Source organism: Protopterus annectens, chromosome 7.part0 (genome assembly GCF_019279795.1).
Source record: "Protopterus annectens isolate FY-2018-M chromosome 7.part0, PAN1.0, whole genome shotgun sequence".
Lineage (NCBI taxonomy): Eukaryota > Metazoa > Chordata > Ceratodontiformes > Protopteridae > Protopterus > Protopterus annectens.
In genome coordinates, this window is record NC_056739.1 from 937,900,989 (window position 1) to 937,919,608 (window position 18,620).

The following is an 18,620-nucleotide window of genomic DNA, read 5'->3' on the forward strand; positions in this document are numbered from 1 at the left end:
TTTGAAGTATAAGGACAACAACATTTTTGTTACGATCGATGTAAAAGAGCTATACACAGTCATCCCCCACCAATTGGGTATAGAATGGGTGAGAGAATTTATGTTGTCCAAGAATGTAGAGCATGATAAAATATGTCTGGTTGAAACACTTTTGGATCTGATTCTTTCTAATAACTATATTATCTTTGACAAGAATATATTTTTACAAAATAAAGGGGTAGCCATAGGGTCCCCATGTGGTGCCAGTTTTGCCAACAGTGTCATGGCATATTGGGAACATAATTTTTTGTTCCCTGATAGTGTTTTTCAGGAAAATGTACTATGGTACACCAGATACCAAGACGACATGTGTCTGGTATGGCAAGGTGACATCAAACTGATCGAAGGATTCATACAACATATTACCAACAAAACCAATTTTCTTGAATTCACTTATCAAGTAGGGGTAGATAGCATAACATATCTTGATGTACAACTGATTAATGACAGGTATAACAAGCAGTATAAAGCTACCATTTATAGGAAACCTTCCTACTCCAATGCCTTCCTGCACTACACTAGTGAACATCCATATCACCAGAAGAGGGCAGTTGTTAAAGGCCAGTTGGTGAGAGCTGCACGGATGGTTACTGAAGATGTTGACTTCGACTTAGAATGTAACAAGATGAAGTCCATGTTCACAAGTAGGGGGTATCCCATCAAATTATTTTTAGAAACACTTACAGAAGTTAAAGTTAAGAGATCCACAGGTTGGTTTAAACCTATTTTAACTAGTAGAGCATATAAGGATGGTATTACTACCAATACTAATCTAATTACACGACAGCATGACAAAAACTATGGCAGTGTCACGTTATTACATCCCAGTTTCCTATCTACTTTTTCAGCTGACACGGCAAGAGTCAAAGACATTTTTATAAAAAATTGGGCATTAAATTTGGAAGAACTGTCCATTTGTACTAAGCTAGGTATCAGACCCCGCTTCACTTTTAGAAGGGGTTTTAACCTTAAAAATCTGTTGGAAAGGCATAAGAATGAGCATCTAGGTACGAACAAGCGGGTACATAAAGGTATGCATAAATGTGGGCATTGCACACAGTGTAAACACATTCAAGTGACTACTGACATCAATATTAATAACAAACACTACACAATAAATGGCTCCTTTAATTGTGAGTCCAAAGCTGTAGTATATGCAGCTTGGTGTCAGGTTTGTCCCGCATTTTATATAGGTAAGACCAAGCGGAAACTAAAACAAAGAATATACGAGCATTTTTATGCTGTTAGTAAAGGTGATGTTAACAATGCTCTTGCTCGGCATATTTTACAATTTCCAACACATGAGTTTTTATTTTTGGTTGTACACCAAACACTTTTAGACCCGAGAGGGGGGCCTTGGCAACTTTTATTAGAACAAAATGAGTTGTATTGGCAAATTAAAACGGCTACATACATTTTCCCTGGTTTAAATGAATTTGTGTCTATTAAAAGCATGTTAAAATTAAAAGCTTTAAATAGATAACATATTAATTTTGCATAAAAGATTTTGAATTTGATACTGTACCTTTTTGTTGATTAAGTTTGAAACATAGTAACATTTACACAGTTTCATATATATAAAATATGGACTTTGTTTTTGGTCATATATTCAGTATTATTATGATCAAATTTTAGTTTTTAACCAGCATGCAATTAATTATTTTTTACATATTACTATATATTTTTTATGTGTCTATATTTAGCTAAATATCTTAATTCTTACAGCGAATTCATGTCATTATCACATATTATACATTTTCAGTTTTGCCCTAGTAGCTTTTTAAAATGTGATTTTTCAGTATAACATTTACACATGTTATACATATATATTTAATGTTATTTATAAATTGAGTATTATGTACTTAACATTGTAACATTTTTGAGCAGGTTTCACACTGTTTAAATATTGTACTTTTATCTGGTTTTATTTTTATTGGTTGATTGAATGACTAATTGATAATTTACTACAAGCTATATAAGCATCAGTTTTATGTTGTTCTGGGTCTGAAGAAGGTGGAATATTTTTACCACTGAAAGCGCTTACTATATTAAAGTTTTTAGTTGCTTTAGCATTACGTTATTTGTATTTGCTTATTTCAGCTTTCTCCTACCATTCAACTCGTTTTTCTTTTGATTTTTAATACTGCTGTACTAGACTATACATGTTGCTAGATATGCACTTATATCCTGTGACACACATCTGACCAAGGGCATGTTACAGTCATACCCACATACACATCAGACATACATACAAGACACAAAGGTATGGCAACCCAGATGAACTTTACCTGTGTACCATACAGTACTGTGTGTCAGTACTTACAAAACCTTAAGCCTGAGGTATGTAATCTGTGAGGACTACAGGGAACACACAAAACAGTGGTTACAAGCAATGTGGATATACACCATACTGTGCTGTTTAGGCCTACAGCTTCAGGTAGTACTACAGTTTATACGGGATTTGGATTCACCAGCAGTACCAATCAATAAGCATACATGTACTGCTTTAGCCTACAATGGCACACCCCAGTCGACACCAAGGGACTACGTCAGAACATATGCCATACAGCTTTTTCTGCCTAGCAATAGCATACACATCTTTTGCTGGGATCAGAGCTAGGACACAAAATACCATGACAGAAACAGTTTCCCACTAAGCTATCACACATATACAGAACTTTGACACATTCACCAACAAATTCACAATCACACTCAGTTAACAGCACATAGCAATGGTTGCAACAAGTACATGTGGGTGTGTATTGGTTCATAGGTAGGTAATAGGCTATTGGCCCTATGGCCTATAGAAGCCTAGCCATATGCTACCCTGGCCTTTGACACACATGTAATTTAATTTCACATGCCCCTGTCAAGCAGAGCCACAGAGGTGATTCCCAGAGTGTATTTCCTATCTCCCTTCCAATCAGGATTATTCATGATGACTGCTAATGAGGAGCTTTGTTTGCTATTGATAGGTGGTTTGTTCCAGAGTATGGGATGTCTCTGAGATAGGAATCTATCCCTCCAGCATGTTCTGTTTATTGAGGTGACAAGGTTAGGTCCCTAGAGCGTGTAGCTCATAGGGATTGTGATCTGTTTATGTGGAGCATGTCCAACAGCTCTGGGTTTGACATAGCTTTGTATGTTAGGCAGAGGTCACCTCTGGGTAGGCAGTATGCAACACAGTCTAGCTGTGGTTTTGTGGGACAGTCTGCATAGGGCATTTGCTTGAGGCTAGTATTACTCTTTGTGTGGTATGTCTGTGGCCTTTCCAGTTGCTGTAGATGTCTTGTGAGGTACATACCAAATGGGGCATTGTACTCTATAATGGGTTTTATGAGTGACGATTAGAGGGGAACACTGGCCTATATTTCCCTGGATGACACACCTTATGTGATGAGGTGTGCCACGTAGTGTGGCACTGTGATTATCACAGGGGAGACTACTGTCCACCTGTGTCCCATGGTCTCTTATCACACTTTCGGTGTTAGGTACACTACCACCTATGTGGTAGTTCATGGGTACAGAGGTTTTGCCAGAAGGGATGCCAATGCAGTTTCAACATTGAGCTTGAGTCCATGGCTGTGTCACCAGGCATCTGTCGCAGTAACTATGACCCTGTCTCTGTCTCTCTCTATATATATGCATATATATCTATATATATATATATATATATATATATATATATATATATATATTAATACACATACATATAAACATACATTGGTGTACATATAGATATACATATGGGCACATGTACAGTCCACCTTTCATGGTGGGAATATCAATTATGCAAAGGTTGTGAGGTATACAGTTATGTAATAATATTGCACAGTCTTGTGTGGAATGCATTGAAGGTGTTCTCAGCCCATGTATCTTTAGCAGGCCTCACTGGCTGCAACACTGCAAACCTGACAAATCATACCCACAGTGTTTAACCACCACATGTCATATACCAGCACTGTATGCTGTCTTGTTTGCCACACACTACAACCTACATAGAAATATGCACATAACAACCTTCAACAACATATATATGTCCACCCTTCACAAACAGTTCCAGTATGTCCCTTGCTTTATGCACATGTACAGATGCTAATATATCTGACACAGAAAGATCTCTCCGTATGTGTGTACCATACACACACAAGTTCCACACTGTTGTAAGTCCGTGGACCTCACGGCTGACCTTTTGGGCCTTGCTGCAACATGAACAGGTGTCACATGTGAGCACACAGTAATATTAGAGGGTGTATATATAGCTGCAAATGCTAGATTAGCATAGTAGCCTGGTACAGCAGTTGCCAATGCTTAGCTACACGTTAATATGACTATTATGCATTTGTTACTCTGTCACATCCATGTTTATATAGCTGTATGCGCTATTCCCCCAAACAGCCATTGTACACACTACTGTACAGAACACAGATAACATGGATCAGATGTTTGACATTTAATGCAGAGCTACATATGTCACAGTTATATCCCACTGCACAGAGCTACACACTAATTTGTCCATGGCAGTAGTCATGCAGGGCATCTGTGCATAGATACATACTGCTGCCACATATGGATGATTCAAGGTATGTACAGTACTCTTCAAAAACTTTTACAACATGCCAGTAAATACATATCTGTTACATACCTTTCCTTTCTATGTGTTTGTAAATTTCAGTTGTATGTGTCTTTTTTTTTGTTTAATTATATATATATATATATATATATATATATATATATATACATATATATATATATATATATATATATATATATATATATATATATTTTTTTTTTTTTTGGTTTAATTATATCTTTTTTTTGTTTATTTTTTTTTCTGTTGTTGTTGCTGTTGCTGTTGATGTGGATGTTGATGTCTGTCTGTCTGTCTCTGCCTCTCTCTCTGTCTCTCTCTCCGTACCAGCAATGGAATGATTTCATGTGTGGGCAGCAAGTACAGCCTGCTTTTATAAGTATCTGCACATGTGCATGTGATGGCCTCTGCACAAATTGGTGGCCACCATTTGGTAACTGCATGCAGCCTGCTGTGTGGTGATTGCAGTACTCACTGTCATAGCAACCCAATGCTATAAATTGCTAAGTCAGGTAGGCATAGCCCTTTCAGCTTTCCAAAGTGGGGCCCATGCGTGTCTGCTGTGGACACCATTGTGTAAGTCAGAAGGTTGGTATACTTCTTATATCTGAAGCTAGGGGTGTAGCCAGTGATTTTAATATTGTACTCAGACCTGAATGTTGCCACTTCCAGTACACAGTTGTCAGTGTAGAACTGTACTCACCCCTACAAATGCTAACACAAGATATGTAGGAGTATGTAGTTTCTTTTCTACTTATACAATTAGCTGCCATACATAAGTAGTTATTGAGATTTATTCATTTGGCACATTTTCTGTTTATGAACTGCTATACTGTGAATATTAATGTACTCACTTCTGTACAGTTTCTGCTTTTCTATTGTTGACATTAGCACAGGATGCTCAAGAAAACTAAACAATTCCAGTACTGAGTATGCCTACCTACACCCTTGGTGGACGCTGAACACACAAGTATTTCATACATTTGGGTGGGGATTGTCCTGCTATGATACTGTGTGGGGGTTGTAAAGTGCTGCTGTAACATTATTTACTGCTAGAATGGCTGGTTCTGTTATCACAGTCATGTAATGCAATTCCACAACAACTGCTGGTAAAGTTCCACAGAACAAGTTTTGTGTTATGGCATTCCTATCTTTCCTTTACATTCACTCATTCTGATGCATGATATATCTATTTCAGCAACAACCTGCTGTATATCTGTTGCAGCTTAGGGGTACTTCATGCAGTCTAGTGTGTCCAAGGTCCGGGTTTCGAGACTGACAGAGGTGTTTTATTTTGCTGCTGAGCAGAACAAGGGCCCTCACATGCAGGGTGACTAAGGCACTTTTAAGTGGTTGTAAGCGGGTTTGCCTGGGTTTGTGCTAAGCTTAGCAATACTTAGCTAAACGCACACAAGTGCACACTCGCGCAAACCCGCTAACTACTGCTTAAAAGTACTTACTCCCGCTAACCCCCACACTGATTTCTTTGAAAGAAAAGAAACTGGGGAGAAAGGAAAGTGGTGAAAAAGGGGCACAAAGAGGGAAAGACAGTAGGGAAAACAGCTCAGGATGTGCAGGACAGGTGTAGGGAAGGTCCATAGCTGCCAATTTCTTTAACAGCAACAGCTGTGCATATGCTAGAAATTTGGAGGGAAATATGAAACCTTCCACCCCTGAGTGAGGGGTGAGGACAACAAAGTATGTTGTACTGCCAATTAAATATTAGTTTATGTGTCCAGCGGACATGTGTGTAAAATGGGCAGCTATGTATCGGGCGTATTTTTTTTTTTTTTTGGGAGCAGATTGCCCTTTTTTTTTTTCAGGTGTGAGTGGAATGTGTTGTAGGGGAAGTGGGTATATATGGGGAGGTAGGTTGGGGAGGTAAACAGACAAGACAAACAAGATGCATACAGGGGCGGAATATGACACATGTGGTGGGTGAATACCGTTGATGGGGAAGGATGTTTGGAAATCTCAAGCCCATGAGCCACAGATGGCAACAGTGGAACGGAGATCCCCACCCATGGGCAGTCACCACTGCACATTCACAGCCCAGAGGGTGGCTGTGCTGGGGGCTGTGTAGGAGGGGCAGGCTCACCCGTGAGTCACGCCACACGTGCCTCAAGCTGGGTAGAGGATCATCGACTGAACGCTCAATCTCCCTACGCACCACAGCCCGGACCATTTGGAGGGTGATAGATGGCCCTCCTCCAGCCACGCTTGCATGGGGGGGACAAGCCCCATCCCCTGCAGCACTTCCACCCGAAGGTGGCACAGGACCAACAGAGGCGGAGGTCCCGGGCTGGGCACCGGACCTGCTGGTGCCAGGTGCCATCGCCAGCTGAGGTTTGACAGGTGGGTCTGCTGGGACCGACCTTCCCATACATTCTAGGTTTAGGAGGATTTAATGACAATATGGGTTGTTAACAGCCAACAGTATTCCAAATTAGTTGTAACAGCATACAGTAGTATTCCCATTAACCCAACACACCAGAGTTCCAACAGTTGAACAGCAAGCATAACAAATGCATATATAGAACAACAGTGGACATTCCAACAGCATGCAGGATTTATTGGTGGCAACAGGCCACCAGGATTGTGGTATTTGAACAGGGCACATGCATCAAAGTAAATGCAGATATTTTTGAACCAATAGGACATATGTCCCAACAAATGTTTTGAGATTAGACATACCCATTGACATGTGGAATTGAATTGTTTATGCACATACAGTAGGGTGTAAAAAGATACCTCCATTAACAACTTATATGTACTTATAGTTTACACTACATTCCTATTGACTGCAGGTATATATCTCCTACATGTATTATTACACTTGGCAATGTCCGTTAAATTGTGAAATGGGTTTTGCTAGTTCTTTATATACCTGACCTGTATCTGACATACAGACTGTCCAGAATGCAGATGTTACTGCTACGTATTTATATATTTTATTTATATTTATATATCTACATATCTGGATGTGTTCAGGTGACATTATCAATTATATTTTAACAGCGCCCTACATTTCTAGCAGCGCACTGACATTTCTGGGGAACACAATAACACGCTACTCCTGTGCCAGATTAACCTATACATGCCAGCCATTAACCAACTGTTGAGGACTGTATATATGCTTAACAGCTACTGGCACTCCCCTCTTCCACTTTATATGGGCCTACCCAAGTGTGGGTTCACAGTGCTTAATACAACAGTAATATTTATATAATGCAAGAGTACAACAACATATCGAAGAAAGTGACACGGACACACTCCAGGAATTATACCTTTATTAATTACATTACACACTTTTATAGAGGCTCTCTCATTTATTTGATATTACAGTGCATGCAGAAGACTTATTCAAGACGTATTATACCTTTATTAATGGGTTATAACTCTCTTTTTCATGCTCTCTCACTTATTTTATATAACAATACATGCAGAATAATTACTAACCTGCCTGGTGGCGCAGCCTTAGCAGCCTATCTGCATAGGCTTGCTGATTCGCAGCACGGACACCTGCAGCTGTGAGGTAAATGAAGTGATATTGAGACATATACCTATCCATAATATGGACTACAATAGCAATTCTTACATACTTCATTCCATGGCTACCTACTCAGTAGTGGGGCATTTTCCATCCCACGGGCCTCCTGTATCCACTGGTTTAGTTGGTCCTGCTTCCATCTCTTCAGGTCTGAGTAGTGGTGTCTGACCTGCTCACCAGTCCGAGGGATGCCTGTGGCACTGGTGAGATCATGTGCTAGATGGTTCCAGGCTTCTGCTTTGTATTCAGTTCCCAAGAACTGGCCCTGCAGGAGTCTGTCATCATGATTATGAACGATGAGCCAAACCATCACGTTTGACTCCTCAGTGCCCCACCATTGCACTCGAGAGCGAGAGCCCTCTCCAACACCAGTCATGCTGCCTGCAGATGGGAGCTACAACCAGTTATGGCAAGTATTCCCATCTATGGGGCTTAAATATGCCTCATTTCCCACACTTATTTGTGACTGGCCGGTTTTGAAAATCTCAGCTGAAAGCACACCTGCTTAGCACTGGGTAAACTTTCATTAATATGTATGTGTGTGTTGAAAGTGCATGCATATCAAAAGTTGTCATGGCTTAGTGGTTCAGTACTGTGAGTATGGTGTATAGTATCCTGGGTTCGAGGTATGTCATTGCTTTTTATATTACTACTGGCCAGACCGGCTAGGAGGTGTGGCTGTGTTTAGCCGACTTTGCTCAACTTTGCCCAACATTGCTTTATGTTGCGCTACGGAGCTCTACGTTGCTCGACATTGCGCTAGTTAGCATGGTGCACAACTATGCGCAAACATGTTTTGTTTGCGCTAGTTGGTGCGATGCGCAGCTCCACGCAAAACCATTGCGCTAGTTAAAGCAGTGCTAAGCTATGATCAGTTATACTTAAATGTACTTAATACTGGTAAACTTTGCTTAGTAGTGCTTCACATTGCTTAAGATACGTCACTTATGCATTCATCAGTATGCATAACTATTCCACCTTCTTACATATATATATATATATATATATATATATATATATATATATATATATATATATAAAACGTTCACTACTACATAGGCCATTTCAATGCTTTCTACTAATATTTAAAAGAGAAATGCCAGGAATTATTTTTCTATACAAATTTCCTACAGAAAATAGAAAGAGGAGTGGTGGGACTCAAACCAGGAATGCCTCCTCTTTGTGCGAAGTCTCTACCACTATGCTATTGCTATTTGGCTTATTTTGCATATAGGTTTCTTATTATTCTCTTCGATCTCTAAACTGCTAACTGTAGCTAAACAATGGGCAAATCCGCCCAAACACGCGCAAATACGGGCAGCTATATCGGAAATAAAAAAAAAAAAAAGGAAAGTTTTACATTTTAGAATTGTACAGGGATTTAGAATGTGGGGGAGTGTAGTGTTGGGTATGTACACATTTGAGCGGACTCGCTCATTTCAGTTGACATTTGCAGATTAAGGGACTTGCAGGGGAGTGTTTTTTTGGATTGCTCGACAGTCTGACACGCCCCCTGCACTCGTGTACGCTCAGTGTTTGCCTTAGAGTTGAGTCAGCGCGCCCTCATGAATATGCATGGTGCACTGACGTCTTCCTCTTAGGCTGCAGTTTCTGTGTAAGACTTATTTAGTCTTACACGGAGGATTAGTGAATCCCGGCCAATGTTAAAGATGTGAGAAATTTTAAAAAGTCTATGTCAAACAGACAAAAATAAAATGAAACTGAAATTAGAACTTCTAGAAACAAATAGCTAATAAAGAACACATTGGTTTTGTAATGCAGGTTAATTTAGTAAGCAAATAAACTTTTCAGATTTGGATAGAAAAGAGTACTTAATAAATCAGGTTAAAATGTTAGAATATACAGGAGTAAATGTGGAAAAAAGGTGGTGGTTTGCAGAACGTATGGAAGAATGAAAAACTAAACCCAACACAGATTAAGGTATTGACTAAAATAAATTAAACCAATGAGTATAAAATATTTAAGGAAAACATAAAAGAATCTGAGGAGACGAAAACAAGACAACAGTTAGGAAATAAGTGACAAGAATTGTTCCATGTTTAAGACAGTAATAAATAAGACTTGCAAACTGGTCTCAAAAGGTGCAGGAAAAACATGAATGTTCATTAGTATATTTTACATGGAGTATAGGCTTTATATTAAAGAAAAAAATATATAAATGAAAACACAAATGGTCATTATTGACAGATCAAATCTATTGCTCATATAATGGCAGAAAAGGTAACTGTCATTTATGGCTAAATAAGGAAAAAGATTGAAAAGTTGTTGTCCTATAAACATCATGGTCTAATCTTTGCAAAAGAAAAATCATGGGTTAAATATTTACTTATGCACAAAGACAGAAAAAAGTCAGTATACACACACAAGTGGAGTCTGACAAAAATATGGAGGCTATAAGATTGCATATTTATTAGAAGCAATAACAGTAAAGCAATTAAATCCAGTCTCATATAAATGCATAGGAGATTACTAGCCTAATGGCTTAAGAGCCTTTACAAGTGTAGCCAATATAACTTGATTATACTTAAAACTCAAGCATATCTGCAAGTCAAGCTCCACTCGAGTAACCCTCACACATGGCCTCAACCTGGTCTGTGACATCAACAGGTCTTGTTGGCGGGACAGATTTCTGTCCCATTGACTCCCCATCTGTGGAATAGACTCCCTCTCCACGTCAAGCAGAGTACTTCTTTACCCCTTTTTAAGTGCAATCTGGATAACTGGATGGGAAATAAAAACTACATCCCTTGGATTCCACCCATGTCCCTGCTGGACAGGGGCATCAGGTGCTTATTTGTCTATACATGGGCTAAACTCTTGGCTAGGCTTATAATGGCCTCAGAGCCAATAGCCTAGTAACTACCTATGATCCTCTCATCCTATGATCCTATGAACATGGCCCCTAGAGGCAAGATGTTGACAGGGATCTGTGCCTATACCTTGAGTATCTTACAGAGTGACCCTGTCCATAAGGGCCATAGGCTCTACCTCAAGTGTGAATTTATGATTCCCCATCTGGTGTTCCAAATTGCATTTGAAGAGGGTCAGGCAAAGGCTCTACTTAATGTGAATAGAAAGTCTGTTCCAAAGAAGGTTCAGTCTTTGAGACACATCTCTGTCTACCCAGAATGTTATGTTTGAGTCGCTTACTAGGTTAAGAGCCCTGCTAGGGTCACACTCATGTTGTCTGACTTGTGGATGTGTAGCAGCTCCATCAGTGCTGCATTTGTGAGTGCCTTTTATGTCAGGCATAGGTCATCCCTTAATAGTTGGTAGCAGACAGAGTAAAGTGATATGCTTTTTAGTCTATTCACATAGGACATGCTGCTAACAACCAGTATTTTCTTTGTGAGGAACCTCTGAGTTCACTCCAGCTGCTCTAAGTGTCTAGTCAAGTACATGTCAAATGGCACATTGTATTTGATTATTGGTCTAATGAGGACTGCGTACAGTGGGACTATAATTTCACTGGATCTGGATACCATACCTTTACTTATACGTTGTGACACATAGAAGGACTCCCTCACCACTGTGGACACCATGACAGTCAAAGTAAAGGCTACTATCTATCTATGCACCTAGCTCTCTATCCTCTGAGTCTGCTCTTAAGGGCATGATATTGATGATGTAATTTGCAGGGGTATTTGACTTCCCAAACGGTATGGTGATGTATTTTTTCCTGTTTAGTTTTAGGCCATGGTTCTGATACTAATCATTTATCTGATCTAGACCCTCCTGAAGGATATCTGCATCACTGGGGGAATCAGTGATTGCCCCCAACTTGCAGTCATTGGCAACATTTGTCATCCAGAGGCTTTCTACATTAGCCTTGACTTCAGAGAAGTATATACTGAACAGGAATGGTCCCAGCTCTGTGCCCTGTGGCACAACACTAGTAACTGTCCTCTGTGTGGATCTAGATTCACTCAGTTTAACAATTTGTGTCCTGTAAATTGGTTATTCACCTGGTGATGTAGGGATTTATGACAAGTTTTGTGAGTTTGTTTATAATACCTGAGTGGAGAATTTTATCAAATTCCTTTGCCACGTCAAGTTAGGTGCTATGTACTGTTTTATTCTCATCCATGGCATTAGGGACTTTCACAAAGAAATCTCTGAGATTCAGTAGACATGACCTGTCCTTGACAAAGCCAAATTGGGTCAGGTTGAATGTTAGGAGGTTTCCTATATCATTATTTATCAGGTCCATGATTATTCTTTCCATGGCCTTACATATAAGCCCAGTCAAACTTAGGGGTCTGTAAGTTCCCAGGTCAGTAGATGGTCCTCATTTATACAGCAGGATGACTTTTTCTGTCTTCCACTCAACTGGGACAAAGACAGTCTAGAGGCTGTGCTTAAATAGAGTTCTTAATGGGCCTGATAATTCTTGATTCAAGCCATTTAACAGGCACCTGCTATATCGTCAGGCCCCATTGAAGCTGTGTTTTTAGCTTGAGAACACAGTGGCAACCTGTTCTTTGGTGATTGTGGTGGTGGAGTGGTAGAGGGTATTTCTTGGTGGAGAACTGATAGTGATGGGGAGATGGAATTTGAAATCAATTTGTCAGCCAACAGATTTGCTATATTCTCTAGCTAAGTATAGGTGATGCCATCTGTAACTAATTCCACACATTGCTGGATTTTGCCCTTAAGACAGCTGACATATCTGAAAAATGCCTTATGGTTATCATTAGCTTTGGAGTCTATTTTTCCCTTAAAGTCTGCTTTCAGACAATTGACTTGTTCCTTGATTCACTTCTTTAAACTAATGAGGGACTTTATGCTCTGTTGCGCACATTTTCTGTTACTTCTTAACAGAATTTTCTTTCTATGTGTCAGAAATGTGAACACAGAAAAACCATAAATTGTTAGTGCATATACATATAAATATATTTCAACACTTGTTAGACCTCCCAAAATCATTTCCAACCATTTATTTATGAAAGTAGCTAAAACATATAATGAACGATTAAAGATGATTTGTCCTAGTTGGTTCAAGTTGGCAAGGCCATCAAATGTGCACACCAAAAACATAAAATAATATAAAGCTTTAGAAATAGTACCCACTTCTCATAACTTCTGAATGTTACCATAATTACAGAAGTGCATGTCCCTTTGCTTGTTTTTGATCTTTCTGTCTCACTGTTCAGTCTACCCGACATGGTGATGGTGTTAGTATTAGATATCATTAATACGCTACAGTCTGTTCAGCACTATTACTTACATTTATCGAATCATTACTCCATAGCATGGCACAAGGTACTGACATTGTGCTGAAAATGACAGATTATGGACAGTGCAGTTGCTGTTTACTGCACATAGCTTGTATATAAAGTCTTTGTTGACCAGACACAGTATAATTTTGCCTGTTCTTGACAGTGTATAGTTGATTTGCAATTAGGTTACATTATGTTGTGTACTCATTACAATTCTTGTGATTTTTTCAGAGCAATACATCTGTTAATCATCTAACACTAGGAGGCATATAACTGATTACTATATTAGAGGTTTTGGGTGTGTATAATGAGTGAGAGAGATTATGTATGTTTTTATATGCCACCCAACACTAAGTATTTTAAGTGTTCACAGGTTTATACTATGGTATTTTTACATTGAACTTACTGTGAATTGACATACTGATATGTCTTGCACCACTGGTCATTTGGCTGTATTTGTTCACAGTGGTCTTTGAGGTATTACAGAAGTTGTATTATGATGCGTTCATTTATAATCGCATAGTCATTGTTCTGTATGGACTATTTGAACAGACAATACACAGTGAAGAGTTTGAAAGGTTTGGTAGGTATTTCCATATATTAGCTGTATGCCAGCATTTTGGTGACAATGTAATATTATATGGTTATGCTACAAAAGCTTATTATTATTATCTTCCTTAGTCATAAATCTGCAATCACATGCATTTTTGTTTTTTTTATTTCCTCAAAGATGTGACTAGAAGTATAAAATAACATTGAATGTCATTGTTGAATTTTCAGCTAAGATTTAATTTATTAACTACTATTGCAGTTTACTCAGAACAGTTTGTTAACCTGCTGACCGTATATACTTCACCTGCATCATTTGAATAAGTTGCCTGTATTTGTAGGTGCAGAGTTACTAGGAGTTGGCCATGTTTTAGGCACACAATTCATATTTTTTTCATTTCCCATGAAATGTTATTGGAAGTGTTATCTTGCAGAAGCTCATGTATATTCCATACATTGCATGTTGTAATCTCATTTATTGACTTGCTCATGTGCAAAGACAGATGTTTGCATTTACTATTTGTCCTCATCGATCAGTAGATGAGTATGTCATTTATAGGCTTCATCAATAACATGATAAGGACATTCACATACTTATGGTAGTCATAAAACTGTTTCTGCAACTGTTGTTTTCTGGCAGAATTCATCATGTCTGTTAAGAATGTGATATTCAGTACTAACCTCTGCTCTGCTGCATGGATATACAATTGCCTTGTCTTGTCAATTCTGAACATACCTTATCTTATACATTATAAGATGATATGAGAGTAGTATGCAATGTGCATATACTGTGGTATACTCTGTCATTTGGCATACACGAATTTTGTAATTCTGCTTAGTTTTTATATGCATTATTATGGTACTGTGCTTATCAGCAATATGTTGTGAAATATGACATTTTAATATTAAGAGTGTGACTACATATTATAACTGTAATGCTAAAGACTGACTACTGCAATATATATGCAGTGCTCATTGGAACAAGTTGCTCGGTTTTGCAGGTAACTGATTCTGCCAGGTAACTGATTCTGCCATATTTCAGTCTGCTACTTTTTTTGCTTTGACAAATTGATATGTCCATTAACAATTTACACTTACTTTGTCTGAACATATGTAACTAGTACTAAATATGTTATGTTTTTGTCATGAGTGAAAACTGTCAGGCCATTAGAAGGGATTTTAGAGGTGATGTAAAAGATAAGGTATGGGAAAGAGAGGAAAGTAAATGACCAGAGAATAGAAAGACTGAAACTCTGTGACAAGAGATGAGTAGAAGATGTTATGGGTGCACAAAATCCTGAAAGAAGTGTATAAGACAGGTGTCCTGAGCCGAATTTAATAACAAAAAGGGGACAGTGAGCAATCAGTAGATTGTCGGGCTCAGTTTCTCCTTTTATCCGTAAGAAGGCTTCTTCTTAGATAGAGTTGTGCACCCACAGGGAGTACTACGTGGATGAGGTGGAGAGGAAAATCATAGCAGCATTCTAGAGGCCATAGCACAAACAGAGAAAAGGTAAAGAGAAACACAGGAAAGGGGGTGGGGAGTAGAACGCTGCTTACACTTAGCAGCTTCTGCCATCAAGCAAATGTAATTTAAATGTGGGACAAATCACAGCAGTTCTTGTCTGTTCCATGTTCTCTGGGATATAGGATGCAGATACATCAGTTTGTAAGTATACAAGTAAGATTAATTAGATTACTTATATATGACCAAATGGAGTGTAAATGGTTGTATTTAACATAAAGAATGTAGACTGGAGAAATCGCATACATTCCATTCTGTCTCCCCATTAACGTAGTCCTGGCTGAATTTGTCTTAATTTAAGCAGTTATAAAGAACATAATGACTTGCAGGGTTACTTCAAGATAGATTTAAGGCAAATAGCCCAGGTAGCAGCAATCTGAAGGAGTACTCGTGAAATTCATTTGAGTTTATACCACTAGAACAATTATCTATGTTGCATCTTGAGCATTTCCTTTTCAAACCTTTCTTCTAATGTCTTTTAACATTATTTATGACATCATTAAATCTGCAATAAATATAAAATGTGATAAAACAATCATTTTTTTTCTGCAAAATGCATTCATTTATAAAAAATAAAATAGTACCAGCCTAACTGCTCTTTTTACAGTCACTCTAATCTTTTAAAAAGTCATTTAATTTCAGAGCTGAAGTGCTAGTCTATTTATATGCAAATTGTTTTTAATTCATTCATTGATTCAACAGTTTAATCCAGAAAGGTCCTTCAGCGCAGGTAACCTTTCCTGACTCTGCACCTCTGGGAAGAGTGGAATGTGCTGCTATGTGACCCTGCATCCACCTGTAAGATAACGCAGGCCAGCATCGGACTATAAAAATCACACATAATTGGACAGTTTTCAATCTGCATTGAATTATTAAAAACTCAACTCTCTTGATTCCTAAGAAATACAATTTATAAACCTAATTAGAATTGGCAATGTATTTTTACAGGAAATAAGTTCTGTTCTTCATTCTTTCACATTTTTCATTGAGGACTCCTGTATAGTCCCACCCACTACACAAAAACAAAACAGAAAAACAAACAGTGCTGATATATAACATAATGAGATGCAAAAAGCTGCCATTATCCCCTTTCAAAGCCAATATTTAAAAAAAGACAGACAACTGATTCAAGGATGTCGCTTTTTTATGGCTCATTCCTTGTTATATTACAGCTGCTGTTGTTATTGTGTTGACATCTTATATAGACTGAAATTTAACTCTGTAGCTAGAACCACCAGGATGCTTGAAAGTATCACTTGAGGGTCAAGCTTGGTTGTATTTAACTTGAATAGCTTAACTATGGCAAGGGGAAAAAAATATGAATTGGTTCGGTTTGTTCTTATTTTCTGTAAATCTTCCTTCTCTGTGGCAAATTTTAAGAAGTTACTCTGTGTAGAAAAGCAGGTATAGTCAACATTTCAAAAGCCGTCAAGTGTAGAAAAAGTGAAAGTGTCTAAGACACAAATGGATCACGGAGCAGTTGGCAGTATGAAAAAAATAACAGCTTAAACTATTATTTTTGCCAGGACTGTTTGTCTGTTTAGTCTTCGCCATTTCTTCGTGTCATATCTATTTCTGAATAAACTAAGTATAACTAATAGCATCTCCAAAAAACAGCTTGAACTCCAAAAAACCTCGCTTACAGCTCCCAAAGACAGTAAATAACCGTGAACGGATGTAAAAGTTGTTGATTCAATAAATCAACAACTTTTACATCCGTTCACAGTTATTTACTGTGTTTGGGAGCTGTAAGTGAGGATCTTTGGAGTTCAAGCTGTTTTTTGGAGTTGGTAACCTGAGTTGTTTTTATAACTAATAGCATCAAATTTGCTATCAAAGTATCACCTTTTTTCACAGAAATAGCTAAGAGCTGTTGACACTGCTTTATGGTTTAGGATAAGATCCCCCCCGACCACCACCACCACAGCTGCAGTAAAAAGAATAACCCAAGTGCTTACTGATGTTAAACAGGGTCATGTGACTGCCATATAATTGAAGAGTGATGGAGCTTATTATATATTGCTGATGGCAATTTACTTTTTTTTTTAAATTATTTTTGTTTTATTTATTTGTCAACAACCTAAACTAGTAAGGCACTGTCCCTCCTTCATAGGCAAACATGTTGCACCATTAGGTTAAATGACTTATTCTGTGTCATACAGTAGGCAGATGGAGACTAGGAAAATCAAGACCAGGACTACAGCATGAAGCTCCTAAGCAGTTCATAGGCTTACCATTCTGTGCTAAAACAAGGAAGACCTTCTTTTCAGAGAGCAACCATCACATATGATCAACACGCTTAGCAAAATGTATTTATTTATTTACTTACTGATCGGGAAAGTCCACTGGATCAGAAACTCATTTGCAGTGTAGGCCCGGGGAGAAAATATCCAGTTACAGTACAAAGATTATTACAAAGACATACTATTACAATAATAGAACAGTGATAAAAAATGTATACAATTTTTAGTAATTAGAAATAAACTAAGTAGAATATTTTATACAGTCAGGTAAGGTGTTGGTATTACATATATAGAATTTTAATGGTATTACATATTCATTACTTTATGACAGTATTGTAAAACAACAGTGATTATTACATAAACGGGTACCATGGATTCCAGCAAATGTATTTATTTATTTATTTATTTTGTATCAGAGTCATGATGATAAAATGTACCTTGAGCTCTATAACTCTTTAATGGTGTATTTATCTCTAGGTTATGACACTTAACTAAGAAACTAATCAAATATAATTTTTGTCAAATGTGGAATGCTAGAGATAATGTATTTGTAATAAAGGTCAGTAATTTGGAAGTGTGTAGAAGATTAAACAGGAAAAGTATTTAAAACTCATTTACTAAAAAACAAAATAACTGTTTTACGTTAATTTGCAGGAAAATGTATTTACTAGGAGATAATTCACTATGAGATGTTTTTCATTTGATCTAGATAAGCAGTTGTTTATTTCTTGATAGCGCCATCTTGCTTCCTTAATGGTTGTACTTCTCAAATTATCAACATCTTGGAGTACTTGACCCTCATTCCAGACAGTCACCACTCTAGGCTTTTTTTCTAGGGGAGCCGTCTAACCTCATGGCATCGACGAATGCTTTCCTCCTCCAG